This window comes from Lepus europaeus, chromosome 1, assembly GCF_033115175.1.
Source record: "Lepus europaeus isolate LE1 chromosome 1, mLepTim1.pri, whole genome shotgun sequence".
In the NCBI taxonomy this organism is placed as follows: domain Eukaryota; kingdom Metazoa; phylum Chordata; class Mammalia; order Lagomorpha; family Leporidae; genus Lepus; species Lepus europaeus.
This window is the reverse complement of record NC_084827.1, coordinates 9,197,135-9,213,066: the sequence shown is the minus strand read 5'-3', so window position 1 is coordinate 9,213,066 and position 15,932 is coordinate 9,197,135. Positions and strand designations below refer to the sequence as shown.

The 15,932-nt window shown below is 38.5% G+C and overlaps 1 protein-coding gene and 1 non-coding gene across 2 annotated transcripts in view; one reads left to right on the top strand and one right to left on the bottom strand.

Moving 5' to 3' along the window:
- CNTNAP2 (contactin associated protein 2) overlaps window positions 1–15,932 on the bottom strand; it is a 1,725,059-nt gene that overhangs the window by 639,918 nt on the left and 1,069,209 nt on the right. The gene's annotated exons all lie outside the window — the stretch shown is intronic.
- Window positions 2,236–2,354, top strand: LOC133768649 (small nucleolar RNA SNORA44). The gene has a single exon (XR_009867041.1). It is a non-coding gene; the product is annotated as a small nucleolar RNA SNORA44 (small nucleolar RNA).

Below are 15,932 nucleotides of genomic sequence, written 5' to 3'. Positions count from 1 at the left end.
TGTCGGGAGAATTAGATTTCTTCATCCCGACTGTATTTCATCTTTGTGCCAGTTCTGTAATCAGATTGCTGAACCTTAAACCTAGGCATTTCTAAAATCTTAGGCAGAAGACTTTGGCTTCTTGATGTTTGATTCATTTTTCAAATTTTCTTTGTCATATTCTGAGATACTATGAACTATAGATAGATCGATTTTATTTTTCTGAAATGACAGTTGTTCTCTTTCCTATTAGAAGGTAATCTTTCTTTTCAGAGTTACAGGTTTGTTTTTCAATGGAACTTCCTTACAGGGTGCTAAATATGTACTCCAAGAATAGGTAGCTAAAAGATAATGACTGTACTACATCTATACAATTTGCTACATTCTATTTCCCATAAAAGAATTGCATTTGCTGGATGTTAATAAGTTGGCTTCAATTGTTTGAAATATTTATGATTGCAGTCAGTGTTTTTATCCATTGGTTATAATTATTAAAACTCAGATTTTTGTCTGAAGCTATAAGGAAGCAACTGGGAAGTATATCTAGAAATACAAAACCTAATTAAGAAAAAATAAGAACGGAGAATTTAAATTTTATTACATTGAAAGAAAGAACAAAACAGCGATGCATTATTATCTTTGTTTATGTATGCACTTGCTTTCTGTTTTACCTATGTTGAAGGAGGTAAAAATTAAGGTGCAAATCAAACCTGTAAGGCATGAAATGAGCCCTCTAAGGACAGGCCATGAAACACGATTAGGATTGAAGTGACGTGGAGAAGCCACAGAGAAGGCAGTCATTCATCAGTCTTTCAAACTCTAAACAACATCAGAATGCAAATTTCCTTCTGCCTGGAAACTTGCTTCCTTGAATAATTTAAGGAAATGGCTTATTCAGAAATAAGCACTCTAGAAATGGAGGAGAGGAAAAGAAAATAAAATAGAAAAACAGAGCAACCTCTCAGGGAAAGTCGACAAGAAAAATCAGAAATGGGAAAGCACAGAACAGCAATTGGTGACTGACTTCCCCAAAGCAGTCACGTGGCCATTGGTAGGTGCTGGAAGATCATTATTGTCCCCTAATTTAAGTCCATTCTCTTTTTTTTAAAAGGTAAAATGGTGTTCCTCTATTGGTTTCAAAGTTAATATCTTAAGTGTGCACCAAGTTTATTCAACCTGGGGTGTATTAACTTATTTTTGTGCCACACCATGTGATTATTTAGATAGTCATCTTGGCTTTAAGTCTAATAGAAAAGACTCATTTGAGTATTCTAGAACTTGAAAGTTCTGTAGCTGTCGCTGATGAATTCATGAAAGGGCAGAGACATGAATCCAGAATCTAACTCCCATTTTCACTTAGTTCTTCAGTGGAAGTTGATGCTCTGTCTGCATCCCACCAGGAGCAGGACGTCTACTACAAGCTTCAGCCAGTCAAGCAGTGTTCATGAAGGGAGGGAATACTACCCACAAGCAACAGCTTCAATCACAACAACAAAGACTCCTTGGGGCAAGTCAGTTCTGCCGGCAGCATTTGATGACCATCTTTAAAACACACATATCATTTCTCTATGAAGCTGTGCTTAACCCTGCTTTAAATGTCTCTGTGTTAAAACACTTTGGACCATATTGAATGCACATACTACATTTGTCCTTAAGACATTATTAATTGTATAAGCATAGATTATTAGAGGGAACATGGCTGTGAGTCAGATGTGGCTTTGCATTTTTTCTCTATCACTAACAACAGTCAGGGATGAGCCAGGTGGAAGCTATGAGCCTAAAACTCAAACTCGGTTTCATGTGGGAATCAAGAACTTGAGCTACCATCTTCTGCTTCCCAGGGTGTGCATTAGCAGGAAAGTGGGTAGGAGGTAAACAAGACAGGATTTGAACCAGGCACTCCAGTATAGGATAAATATCATAAAAGTGCACAAAACACTGGCTCTAGTTCTGCAGATTTTAAATACCAACTATGATTACACTTGATACATATTCATTACCTATCTAGAAAATGAAACTTCTTCAGAAAAATCAAGAGTTGAAATTGGATAATTCAGTTTCTTATGACACGATACAGATTGCATTTTAAACCACAAAGGGAAAAGATTAAAAATTCTACTTTTATATAAAGGGTAATATTGACTTAAAGATCTAAGTATATTCAAAATATAGTCATAAAAGTATTAGAAGAAAAATATACATGATTTTTAAAGATAATTTTACGATGAGAGGCCTTTTCAAAAAGTAAGGAAAGGACAGCATGTTTCCAAGGGCTGTGGATGGTTGTGGCCGTGGATTCTCCAAATGCATGTGAGCAACCTGGAGAGGCTTTGAGAGCACCGAACCTGCAGGTGCCGCTCGCTTTTCCAATGTTTCAAAACCAGGAAAGAAAGAAAAGGAACCTAATTCCAAAAGAAAAATGTGCAATAATTAATGACAGAAAACCATTAAAACTTCAGTGGAGAGAAAGGTAATATACCAATAGTAAAAGAGAACATATTGGCAACACATAGAACAACTACTTAATATCCTTAATATATAGAGAACTACAGTCAGCTGGGAAAAGACATAGAATGGAAAATAGAACAAAGATACAGATTCCCACAAAAAGACAAACAGCAATAGTTAATAATTGCATTGAGACCTAAAAATAAAGACAGATAAACATAATTTGTGTTGCACAAAAAATTGGCATTTAAAAATACATATACCCAGTGTTGATAATGGTTAGGAAAAATGGTCTCAAGCCAATTTTGGCACATGATCTTTGATCTCAATATGTTGAATGGTCTTACTCGATAACCTATAAGTGCATGTCTAATCATCTAGCTTATATAAACAAGAGCACATAGAATACTTTAATAAAATGTGAAATATAGTATTATTTGAAATAATATTTAAAAACACAGAAAAATCTATTCAGTTGAGGAGTGCTTACATCAATTGTGGTACACACACAGAAGGAAAAATAAATTTCTATATTATAATCATAAATAAGTCATTTGAGAGAGGAATTGGGGTAGAGGAAGGGAGAGAGAGAAATAGAATTGAGAGGGGAGAGAGACAGAGACAGAGAGAAACATATCAGTGTGCTGTTTAAAAGAGGATGGAATGACCATCCATTTAAGAGAGCAGGATCTAGAGTATAATTTCTTTTCTGATTCCTTTCTTGCATGTCAAAGATCACAAGTAAACCAGCCAAGAAATCTAATTGCAAATTTTTATGTTTAGAGCAGTAAAACCTGTGATTCATGGGAGTTGCTATGAAAGGTTAATTTCTAAGAAACAATTTTCTGCCTAGAGTTACAATACTAGCAAAAGTAGTCCTTTCCAGAGACATTGTTTGAATAGTGAAAGGATTTTGCATTTTTCAAATAGTATTTATTCTGGGATTACTTTTAAATTTGTGTTTAATTGTGATGAATTCGTATGCTCTCATTTTTTCTTCAATGTCCTTAGATCATAGTTAAATTTGGCACTGTGACAAGCCATCAGCTATCTCAGTCTTCACTATGCAAGAGCATGGGCTGCATGGTGAAATATGACTTTCTGTGTCCCTTTAGTCAAGATTTCTATGCAGTTGGGATCATTGATGTATTGCTACTAATTGCATATCACAAGGCAATAAAACCAAATAGCAATCATGTAGTCTTATTATCACTGCTTTGGTGAAACTATTCTTTTATCAATAGGAAAGAAACGTATACTCAGAAAACATATTTGTGTGCATGGCAAAGACTGCCAAAAGAATTCCATATATTTAGACAGATTTACCTTTCCTTAAGCTCAATGTTTCAGAATTATCAGTTGGCACACTTACATCTGAAAACTGTATTTCAAAACCAAATTCTTGATGTAGATAGCAATCAGGTTTTAAAATTGGATTTTGCTTTTGGGTGTCATTTTTATGAAGTTAATATTGTCCCAAGTAATAACACAATGCCAGAGGCTGTGTTTACTTAGCTGTACACAAAAGAGTTGGGAAGCTAAAAGACAAAAGCACTATGAAAAGACTCTGAAGTGACTAACGTGTCTCCCCCAGGAGAATGAGTAAGAAATGTCACAAAGTCCACTAAACGTATAACGATATTTTTATATGAGTATAATGCAATTTATCCATAATTTGGAGGTTCAATACAAATGAAAATGGGAGACCTATTTTTCAAAAATTATTAAGAATTTCAAGATGTCAACAACTGAACAGCAACCATTGCAGCCTCTTCCAAGCACAGGAACCTGTGTGAAAGTGAAGCCGCGCGCCGGGGTTAGCCATCTCTGACTACACCCAGCAATACTACTGCTGCTATTAAATTGAGGCTGGTGAACCTTTATGAGGCAAAACCAAAATACAAGGAAGACATTAGCAATTTCTTTGTGTACTTTGTTCTTCAAATCTACCTCATATCTGACTCATCTATGCAAATAATACCCAGAAGATCGTTGCTGTAAGTCACTAAAGTCTCCCCAACAATTCTCATTACCCAGATAAATTTAAACTGTCATCATTCAAGTTATTAGTATTAATTTTTTCTGCCTGATGCCCCAAGTCCCTAAGAATTATCTTTTCCTGTTCCATTTACTACAAGTATTGGCATCTATTTAGAGTTCACAATTTTTCATTTTATATAAAAATTTTTGAGAACTCTTTTAAAGAATGGATAATTGTGACTGAAGGTTACTACATCTATTGTCTTTGTGTGGGGTGCCTGAACAATGCTTTGATTTTATTTTTAATTTTTATTAAGAAAATTCTGTCTAAATAGTGATTTCACTGTATTTTTAGCTTTTTATTGGTAAAAATTTTTAAGCATACAAAAAGTAGGATACATAAACACGTAGATTAATTATTAAATCTAAACAGTCCTTATTTTGTCATTTTTTTTTTATTTACTACCATCTGTTTTCTCTGCCCCTTCCTGGCAGAATCTTTTAAGTGAAGCATCAAATATTAAGTCATTTATTCATAAATACTAGAGTGTATGTTTAAAATTTTTTCTTCTTAGGTAATACAATGCATTATTGCTCTTACTGAAATTAATAACATATTTTTTTACCATCTGTTAATTAATCAACACATCAATTTCCCTTGTAGAAAAATAGATTCTCATAGTTTGCTTTAATCAGGATCTAAAAGTGTTTTGCAGTTTTTTTATGTCAGTTGTTTCTACTAAGCAATAACAATACCCGAATTTTACCTTGTAATTTGTTCTTGACTTGTGAAGACACCATAAATTATTACTCTGTCAGGTAGTTCAATTTTGCACTGGATTGGGTGTGTTCATGGCTTTGCTGTGCCTTCTATGCCACATATTTTCTGTAAACTGAACTTTAGACCTTGACTTTTGATTATAGTTACATTTTTTCCTCAAAGAACACTTCCCAAGTTGTAGTCTACACATCACAATGTATACCAGAAGCAACATGAAGTCTGAATGACTTACTTCAATGATGCTCAGATATATCAGTGGGTTCAGTGGTCCAGCCTGCTCCCATCCCCGTATTTTCACTTCTCTCTTTTCAGCAATGTTTTATCATTTGATGGCCTAAGTAAATTATTTCACCAGGGGTTGTAGAATGATGCTTTTCTATTTCTATCACTGCACCTGTTCAGAAAATGTCACTCATCTCCAAAGGTCTTTGGGTTCGTCTGCAGTACAGTTCTCACTAGAAGGTCAGAATACATGCTGAGTCCTTACATTTAACTACCAATTTTAAGATCATAAATTTGTGTCATTGCAACTTCTAGCAGCATCTGATACATTTGGTTTCTCTAATTGTTTTTTTTTTCTTTTTGTTCTTTGTGAACATTATTATGGAATACACACACACACACACACATTTCATCCACTGCAACTATCATTATTTTTGATGTTTGATTTGTCTTATCTTTTGTTTGCAGGAGCCACTTTAAGTTGACTTCTGGGTGTTAAATCTTGAGGTAACATCATTCACTTTGTGTGGCACTGAGAGCTCAGACACTGGATGTAGTGGTACTCATTGCTGCTGGGTTGCAAATGCTTCCAAGCAATGGACACAGATGGGAATACTTGTATTGAAAAATGAGTTCACAGTGACACATGTAATATGTTTCCTGTTCTTTTAAAAGTTTTACTGTGGGGCTGGTGCTGTGGTGTAGCGGGTAAAGCCTCTGCCTGCAGTGCCAGTTTCCCATATGGACGCTGGTTCGAGTCTCGGCTGTTCCACTTCTTATCCAGCTCTCTGCCATGGCCTGGGAAAGCAGTAGAAGATAGCCCAAGTCCTTGGGCCCCTGTACCCACGTGGGAGATCCGGAAGAAGCTCCTGCCTTTGGATTTGCGCAGCTCCGGCCATTGCGGCCAATTGGGGAGTGAACTAGTGGTTGGAAGACCTCTCTCTCTGCCTCTCCTTCCCTTTCTGTGTAACTCTGACTTTCAAATAAATAAATCTTTAAAAAAAAAAGTTTTACTGTGTGGAGGCAGGAATTTGGCCCAGTGATTTAGCTCTGGTTAAAATGTTCTTTCCCACATCAGGTTTGAGTTGGATCAGATCTAGGTTGGAGTCATGGCTCTAGCTTCTTACTCCAGCTTCCTGCTTAGGGAAACCCTGGGAGGCAGTGGTGACCACTCAGGTGAACAAGTTCCTGCAGCCATTCGAGAGACCGCAGTTCAGTTCCCAGCTCCCTGCTTCAGGTCCAGGCCAGCTGAGGCCGCTGTGGACATTTGGGAAGTGAAGCAACAGATGGTATTTTTCTTTGTCTTCTGTGCCTCTCAAAAAATAATGGAAAAAAAAAAAGGTTTTCCTTCTTATACTTATTAACCTATTTTATTATTTTATTACTGTTAAATTATAGCTTTCCTTTCAAGTTCTACTTACTGAGCAGTGAGGCTATTTCTCTTTTTACTCCTAATGCAACGCTTAGTTAAGACCAAACTTTTGCACCTCCTGGTCCCTCAGCCTCCAGGTTGTCAAGCACCCAGATTCTATCTGGAGAATGTCATGATCTTCATCTCTCTTGCAAATTCCTGAATAAATGTCAAGGGGAAGCTTCCTTAACCCTCATCACAAAACCTACTTACTTCTAATGCTTTTTGGTTTATCTTCCCTTTAAAAAGATCTAAGGTTTTCCTAAATTTCTTCTATTTCAATGTCATAAACACATAGACATAGAGGTTAACTCATCAACATTTCAGGTTCTAATTACTCTCATAGTGCATTTGCATAATTCATTTAATTGCATCCACCATAAAAGAACTATTATGATTCATTCTGCATATAACTTTTAGTACTGGAGAATGTCTCCACAATTACTCAGGGTATTAACAGTTGCTGCTTCAGAACCGAGACAAATTCTAACTGTCTGGCACCTTAGAGAGAAAATATTTCACACTACTAATTCAGCTGAATGGGGATTAGACACTGTTGCTAGTGACAGGTAGAGTCTCAGAATTAGTATCAGTCTATTAGAAAAAATACTCAAGAAAGACTCCAAGGAGGCTGCCCTTGACTCAATCAATTATGCCAGTCTCTTTCCACGATGGGTAATCAGTTTTTAAATTCCATTCAAAACAGAAGTCAATTAAAGACTAGGTTCAAATCACGGAAGACCAAGATACCTCTACATATGATGGATTTTCTATCTAGAGAACAAGAGTGCTCCAACACTGCAGGACTGGCATGTAACAGTGGAAAATATGATCGCCTCAATTCAGTAAATACTACATTTATCTTGGAAGCTGAAAGAGAAATTGGTCCATGTGAATCGAGGCCGGACAGCAGGACATGAGTACAGTGAACTCTGCTTTTATAAGAACAGGAGGGAGGTTTTCCTTTATCTGTTATTCGATGCTATGCCCTCCAGCTGCTTTTCATGACACCAAAACACCAGTGGAGCAAAATACTATTCAAAACAATGTGGTATTTAAACTCTTTAAACCAGAAGGAAAATTCTAGCAGACATTTTTATCCCAGGGAATGTAACATTTATAAAGGCATGGTTCATTATGCTATGATCACATCTGGAATTGGACTGCTATGAAAACTGACCTTGGTGACCAATATAATTATAAAGCAGCCTGCCACAACTTCAGATACCTACTTTTCAAAACCCAGATGGACATTTAGAGCTCATTCCCACACCTCTCATTTTCTAGAGCTTCCAGATGAATTGTCTGTCGCATGCAATTATCCAAGGCCCCTTCCTGTTCACATCACACACAGGAGCTGACCCTATTGACCAGGCTCCCAGCTGATTGAATGACGGTTCCATTTTCAAGGAAGAAATAGGAAAGGGACCAAATACTGCCTGTTGCAATTAAACTTGATCATCTATCATCATAGCCTCTAGCAGGAATGATCTATCTAAGCCTTTTCAGATCCTCTAAAATCGGCAGAGAAAAAAAAAATGGTACAAAGAAAATAGCTTGAAGATTACCCATCATAAAAAATGCACCCCCAAACAGGTTTGCTTTGTGTAGAACAAATTACTAAAGATTCTTAAAATATCCCTGGCTGGGTGAATCAATAATGTGTTTCCTCCCTTCAGTTAAAAAGGAAATCAGTTATATGTCTGGGTTAAAGAAATGATTGTAAAGAACATCTTTTGTGTTCATCAGACCCGTTATGTTAGAATATTTCCTATTTCTCCCTGTGGAGAACACAGTAATACTATAAGCTCCACAATCTTTATTATGCAGCACTAACTCAACGTCAGGACCTGCTCCCCACAAGAACCTGTGCATAGATCCAAGATCTGCTGCTTCCAACTCCATGGACATGCAAATGCACTTCATCTACCTGAGTTCAATGTTCTTCCATAAGTAAAATGGAATAACACCGTCCAGGCAGTCAAGTGGAAAGATCAAATGAGGTAATACAGGTAATGCCCAAGCACAGTGACTAGTACAAAGCAGGACATACTTAGTATTTTGGTAGTAAAATAAAGGAAGGAAAATGAAACAGAGAAATATCCGAGTTTGGGCCAGTGATTATCTTAGGCTACATATATCTTTGATGTCTACATTCCACTGTATTATCAAACGTATTCAATCCATTTTTATTCTAGCTCTTGATGATGGTGCTGAAGGACCACAATTGTCCCTCATGATCCAAACTCAAGAGCTATGGCAACACATTCTCATTAATATGGTTTCTGTGGTAGGCATTTAATCACATTTTTATCTAAAGCTTTATGAAATCTATAATTGGAACAAAGACAAACTTTCAAGTGCGTAGGCTCCTATGATTTTAAATAAAATTTCTTTTTATCTTTTGCTTAATTTGGTCTTTGTAGATTTTACATGGCAAAGTCAACCACCTAACTCCTCTACTTCAACCATGAATAAATATTTAATCAAAATGTTTTATTTTCAGCTTAGTTTAAATCCAGTTGGCAACAGCTAACAGAACAAATTGGGTATCAATTTTCATTTCATTCCGTCATGTTTCTGAAATTATGGGTATGTGGGTGAGCATTTGGTGCAACAGTCACAGAACTTGCACTGGGCCAGCACTGTGGCGCAGTGGGTTAACACCCTGGTCTGAAGCACTGGCATCCCATATGGGTGCTGGTTTGAGAGCCGGCTGCTCCACTTCCTGTCCAGCTCTCTCCTATGGCTGGAAAAGCAGAAGATGGCCCAAGTCCTTGGGCCCCTGTACCCACATGGGAGACCCAGAAGAAGCTCCTGGCTTCTGTGTTCGGGTCAGTGCAGCTCCAGCCATTGCGGCCAACAGGGGAGTGAACCAGTGGATGGAAGACCTCTCTCTCTCTCTCTGCCTCTCCTTTCCCTGTGTAACTCTTTCAAATAAATAAATAAATCTTTTTTTAAAAAAAGTTTTCCATAATCTGTTTTTTAAAACACTGTAGGGGGCTGATGCTCTGGCATAGCAGGTTAAAGTCCCAGTCTGCAGCACTGGCATCTCATGTGGGTGCCCGTTCAAGTTCCGGCTGCTCCACTTTCAACCCAGCTCCCGGGTAATGTGCCTGAGAAAATAGTGGAAGATGGTCCAAAGTGCTTGGGCCCCTGTATCCACATGGGAGATCCAGAGGAAGCTTCTGGCTCTTGGCTTCAGATCAGCTCAGCTCTGGTCAATATGGTCATTTGGGGAGTGAACCAGCAGATGGAAGATCTCTCTGCTTCTACCTCTCTCTGTAACTCTTTCAAATAAATAAAATAAATCTCTTTTAAAAAAAACAATTGTAATGGAATCACTAACTTTTTGTGGTCATATAGATAATAAATTTTTAGAGCTGGTGCCATGGCTCACTTGGTTAATCCTCCACCTGCGGCACTGGCATCCCATATGGGCACCAGGTTCTAGTCCCGGTTACTCCTCTTTCAGTCCAGCTCTCTGCTGTGTCCTGGGAAGGCAGTGGAGGATGGCCCAAGTGCTTGGGCCCCTGCATCCACATGGGAGACCAGGAGGAAGCACCTGGCTCCTGGCTTCGGATCAGTGCAGCACACCAACCAGCATTTGGAGGCCGAACCAAAGGAAGGAAGATCTTTCTCTCTCTCTCTCTCTCACTGTCTAACTCTAATAAAAAAAGATAATAAATTTTTAGTTACAAATAATATACATGCAATTGAAAAAAGTGCAAAGAATAAAGCAAAAATCATCCAATATTTCCCAACTAAGAGGCAATCACAATGCATAGTTTGATTAATGTCATTTGGGATCTCTAAGCAGATACACACATATAATTTGTGCAAATGCAATACTCTCATCCATACTACTTAATATCCGGTTCATAGCAATAATTTTTTCACTTAAAAATTGCAATTAGAATTCGAAATATTCTTTCTATGTACAATATGCCTTATAACTCCAAATAAATTTTTAAGACATGGGTTACACAAAATATACTTGTTCAAGGGACTAGGGTAGAACAATATTTCAATACAGGTATTTGCCACAAGAAATTCCTTTGCAATAGCTGAATCATATCTATTTTAAGAATACCAGGGCTGACATTGTGGTGCAGCAGGTTAAAGCCCTGGCCTGCAGAACCAGGATCCCATATGGGCATTTGTTCCAACCCAGGTTGCTCCACTTCCAATCCAGATCTGTGCTGTTGCCTGGGAAAACAGTGGAAGATGGCCCAAGTCCTTGGGCCCTGCACCTGTGTGGAAGACCCGGAAGAAGCTCCTGGCTCCTGGCTTTGGATCTGTTCAGCTCCAGCCACTGCGGCCATTTGAGGAATGAATAAGCAGATGGAAGACCTCCCTCCATCTCTACCTCTCTCTGTAACTCTTTCAAATAAATAAATCTTTTAAAAAATAAAGAATACCCAGAATTTCTTTTACATACTGATGGGTACCTACATAACTTCAAGATTTTTGATTTATTAACACCTCAATGATAAACATCAAAAAATGTGAATTGGTCAAAAACCTCCTTGGATATATTTCAATATAGAATTTGGAGATTAATTTGGCTCTAAATATCCAATTAGAATACTATGGTTTTTTAATTATTTATTTAACAGATAGAGTTAGACAGTGAGAGAGACAGAGAGAAAGGTCTTCCTTCCGTTGGTTCCCCGTCAATTGGCGCAATGTCCGGTGCTGCGCTGATCTGAAGCCAGGAGCTAGGTGCTTCTTCCTGGTCTCCCATGTGGATGCAGGGGCCCAAGCACTTGGGCCATCCTCCACTGCCCTCCCAGGCCACAGCAGAGAGCTGGACTGGAAGAGGGGCAGCCCAGACTAGAACCCGGTGCCCATATGGAATGCCGGCGAAGGATTAACCAAGTGAGCCACGGCGCTGGCCCCCAAGAATACTATGATTTTGAAGAACACTCATTTCCCTAATGAGTATTGCTAATATTAAAATAAGCAGAGATTTACTTCATTAAATAAACTCCCTTGATTGACATTAGAAATCAGAATGAAAGATGTATACTTGCTGTGGATTTTAACCTCATTCTTTAAATTTTAATAATTGCTTATTAAATGAACTTAAAAGTAGGCTCTGTGGGAAACAAGAATGTTTGCTTCATAAATCTCACCATTTTATGTCTAAAAAATCACCATCTCTTAGGGTCATCTCATATAACAGGAGTAACATTAAAATATTTTGGGGTAGAAATCTCACAATGCACACCAAGAATTTTACTATGTGACTCAGTAATCCCACCAGAAGGTTTCAAGTATAGGAAATAAGAAATGCTATCTTAAAAATATTTATTGGTTTTATTGATCACATGTATGAAAGTGAACATGAGAAACTTGGTATGCAAAGTAGACACTGGTTAAGAACTCTGGTATATTCATCAGATGAGCTATTATTTAGCCATAAAACTTTGTTACCTTTGTAGATCACTTAAGTCATGTGCGAAAATACTCTCAATATTTTAAACAAAATCAGTATAGCTGATAATTCTGATTGGTAAACCCACATGCTATTTACATAAAACCCAAGGCAAATTTACCTAGCACTTTCATAGTGATTATTAGTTATTTGACTTTTATGATTATTTCTGTCCTGAATATTCTACCACTTGTTAATGCATAAACAAACAAACAAAAAAACCCACCTCTGAGTTTGCCTTTGTCATTATCATTGATACATATCAGAACCAAAAAGCCACCACTTAATCCTCACTCATTGCTAGTCCTATGAACTACATAGATAACTTGCATCATGTCACAAAACTTTACTGACTATATTCATTGGATTATTAAGATCCCTGCCGGGGGCCCATCAGAGCCCTTGGATATGGAGAAGTTTGGGTTCATAAGCTCTGTGTATCAGGGGTGTGTGCTGGTAACAAGGCTGCACATGGATGCAGCCTGAAGTCAAGAAGGACAGTACAACTGAGAGAGGAAGGGAGAGAAACATGTTCCTGATGATAGGCATAGTCACCTAGGGATTATGCACCTATGCCTAAAGCTGGTGCTAGTCCTAAGACTTCTGAATTATGTGGCACTAAAATTACCTTTTTCTTTATGCAAGTCTAGCCTGTAATTTTTTCACTTATCCTGAGAGTATTAAGAAAGAAAAGTTGATTTATTAGAATTGCCTTTTAACTCTCAGACACATCATTCTTTCCTTTCATCTTAATATGCATGTTCAGAAAAGGAGTAATTCTAACTCATGTTCAGTAAGTTTCTCACATGGTCTTTACCCTGCAGTGGCTTTGGTGCTATCTTATATACCCTTACTTAAAAGAAAATGTTCTAATGAATAACTTAACCCATATCTTTATTAAACCTCATTGAGTTTAAAACTGACTCGTTTTTCCTTAGCTTGTTTTCAAGGGCACGTACATTAACATCTCTATCCTTCCCACACACTTTGATTCAATCTGCAAATGTAATGAGAATGCTCTTTTCTATCATGGAAATCATTAGAAGTGATGATTGCTCTTGAAAGGAAAAGTGTTTAGTATCTGTGTGTGCTGTGTGAGTGATTGGCATCTGCTTACATTCCCCTTGGGGTCTTCCATCCTGTAAATGCATGGTAAGTCCAGGGCCACACAGTGCAAGATAAGCTTTATCTCAAAAGGAGCAGTGAGGGTCAACACTGCAATTACTTGCTCGCAAGAAAATCTCCTGAAGCCCAATGTAGATGTTAAATTGAATCTCAACTGATTAGAAAAATGACACACCATAATTAAATTGTAGATTATATAAGAAGAAATGTACACAAAAATACAATTTTTCAAGAAGTCTTTGGGCCATATAAGGAGTGCAGTTGATGCAACCTAGAATCTTGAAAGGTTTTGTGGTTTCAACATTGGAAAGATGCAAGGAGAGAGTAAGAACATTGGAAACATTGTGGTTGAGAACAGAAGAAAAGGATTGATCAAGTCTTTAGGAAGATGACCAAACATAAGAAAGAAGGAAGGCATGATAAGAAGTAAGGGAGGGTCTTAGATGTGTGAATCAAGACAAAAAATTCATCGCAGAGGAACCAAGGAGGATTACATTTTTCTGGAACAGCAAGAGGCTTGCATGCAAACTATTGTGGGCAGAAGCCAGAGTGTGCTATCTTACCTAGTTTTAACTAAGAGTAAATAGGATACTTATAACTCAGAGCCAAAATGTCCTTTCAGGAAGAATATACCAAGCTATTTCTCCATACCCATACTTGTATCATTTTATCTGACCAGCTGGATACGGGTTAAAAGTAAGTTGAGGGGCTGGCACTGTGGCTTAGCAGGTCAAGCCACCTGCTGCAATGCCAGCAGTCCATACTGTTGTTGCCAGCTGGCTCGAGTCCTGGCTGCTCCACTTCCAATCCAGCTCTCTGCTATGGCCTGGGAAAGCAGAAGAAGATGACCCAAGTCCTTGGGCCCCTGCATCTGTGTGGGAGACCCAGAAGAAGCTCCTGGCTTCTGACTTTGGATCAGTTCAGATCCAGCCATTGAAGCCATTTGGGGAGTGAGCCAGTAGATGGAAGACCTCTCTCTCTCTATGCCTCTGCCTCTCTGTAACTTTGCCTTTCAAATAAATCAATCAATCTTGGGCCAACATGGTGGTGTAGGGGGTAAAACCAGAGCTTACAGTGCAGGCATTCCATATGGGTGCTGGTTCAAGTCCTGGCTGCTTCACTTCTGATACAGCTCCCTGCTATGGCCTGGGAAAACAGAAGAAGATGGCCCAAGTCCTTAGGCCCCAGCACCCACATGGGAGGCCCAGAAGAAGCTCCTGGTTCTGACTGGCGCAGCCCCAGCCATTGTGGCCAACTGGGGAGTGAACCAGCGGATGGAAGGCCTCTCTCTCTCTTTCTCTGCCTCTCCTCTCTCTGTAATTCTTTCAAATAAGTAAATAAATCTTTTAAAAAATAAATAAATCTTTTTTTAAAAGTAAGTTGAATTGGCTAAATAAATAAATTGATTAAAAAAAAAGAAAGGGTGCCACTATGGTATAGTGGGCTCAGCCTCTACCTGTGGCCCTGGCATCCCATATGGGCTGCTCCTCTTCCGATCTAGCTCTCTGCTTATGGCCTGGGAAAGCGGTGGAAGATGGCCCAAGTGCTTGGGCCCCTGCACTTGTATGCAGACCCAGAAGAAGCTCCTGGCTTCCAATCAGCTCAGCTCTTAGGTTGTGGCCATTTGAGGAGTGAACCAGAGGATGGAAGGCCTTTCTCTCTGTCTCTCCCTCTCTCTGTAACTCTGTCTCTCAGATAAATAAGTAAGTCTTTTAAAAAATAAGATTAATGGACCTAAAGTTTCCCAATCCATTCTATAATGTGTATTTAAGGTAGCAATTTGGGTTGGGGTGGCGGCCACAATACAGGTGGTAAAGACAAACTAGTCCCATTGGTGTCAGTGGAGAACACAAACCTGTATCTTTTCTTTGTCAATGGAGTAGCAGAAAATTATTAGGGTGTCTTGTATATGGAGAAAGCAGAGGAGTTCTGGCTGGGTTTCTGTGGTGCGATCAGAATGGAAGAGGAAATGGTGGCATCTCCTGATCCCAGCAGAAGATGAGAAAATCAGCATGTCCAACCATGCTCCATCAGTGTGATCCATTCATTCTGTCAGAGAGGTTTAACTGAGTCCACCAGGCACAGATGTAGAGCTGAGTTTCGCTGCTTGATTATTCTCAGAGTTCAAGTCCAGCATCAGTTTGTTAATTGGGTATACTTCACACAGTACAGCAAATACATTGGGGACCAGATAGTTTTTCTAACAATTTCACATGTCCTTCTGCTTTATGTCCAAGTTTTAAGTCACTGTCCTGACTAGAGATTTGAAGGGAGTTTGCTTTTCTCTCACAGACAGAAGGGAGCACATAAAACTGAGACTTGTGCCTCATCAATATTATCTATACACATAAACTTGCACATTGTGCCCTATGTGCTTCTACTCCCTATCCTCAGAGAATAGGTTGACTCTTTTTATTATGGTTTTCTTTGTATAAAACAGTTTGTATGGGTTATGCACCATGAAAAAGATGCATAATAGAACATTCTTATCTATATGTCTACAGCTATAGATTTGAAAGATTCTGGCACTTGAAACCATAAAACAG